Here is an 866-nt window from a genome sequence, read left to right on the forward strand (position 1 = left end):
CAACAACAACAACAGACTTTATTTAAGGATCATTTACAGAGAGAATGTTCGGAGAGAAGACCTGTATCTATTCATATTTTTCATTATCCTGGAACTCCTACTCACACTTTAATTTCTACTTACATGTCTTTTCCTCTGGTAATTATCCACATAATACTATGTACTTTTACTTTATAGAAAACTCAGTTAAATCATTATTTGCTTTAATCATACATTCAGTGTCACTTGTACCTACTGTTCTCTAGAATCTTATGAGGGCAAGGAACACCAGGGTTTTTTCTTTCATCTGGTTTCCAGCATCTGACACAAAACAGATGATCATAAAATAATATTAAATAAATTACTGAACAGATAAGCATCAAAAATCCAAGTATTTTTAAATGGAGAGTTATGAAAATGTCATTTTATCTAACAATTTTTAATCATTTATTACATAAAAAAGATTAAAAAGACCTTCTTGTTGTTGAATGCTATCAAGTTGATTTCTAGTCATAGTGACCTCAAGAGACAGAGTAATCAACATGGGAGCAAATCACCCAGTCTTTTCTCCCCCACTCTCTGGAAGGGTTCAAATGACCAGACTTGCAATTAGTAAGCAAGTGCTTAGTCATTGTACCACTACGGATGCTGGGTTACTAGATAGAAATAAATGTAAAATGTTCAATTATTTAACATTAAATGTGTTCCTGCTATTATACTAGAATGGTTGACTGTTTGATGTCACTAAACAGAACAAAATTAATTTCCTTATCATATGCAACCGACCAAGCAACCACTATCATTCAAATATATGCACCAACAACCAGAGCCAAGGAAGAGGAGATAGAAGACTTTTACCAACTTTTACAATCGGAGATTGATCGAAC

The sequence above is a fragment of the Elephantulus edwardii genome, unplaced genomic scaffold, assembly GCF_000299155.1.
Source record: "Elephantulus edwardii isolate Elephantulus edwardi_28Jun2011 unplaced genomic scaffold, EleEdw1.0 scaffold00136, whole genome shotgun sequence".
Classification (NCBI taxonomy): Eukaryota; Metazoa; Chordata; class Mammalia; order Macroscelidea; family Macroscelididae; genus Elephantulus; species Elephantulus edwardii.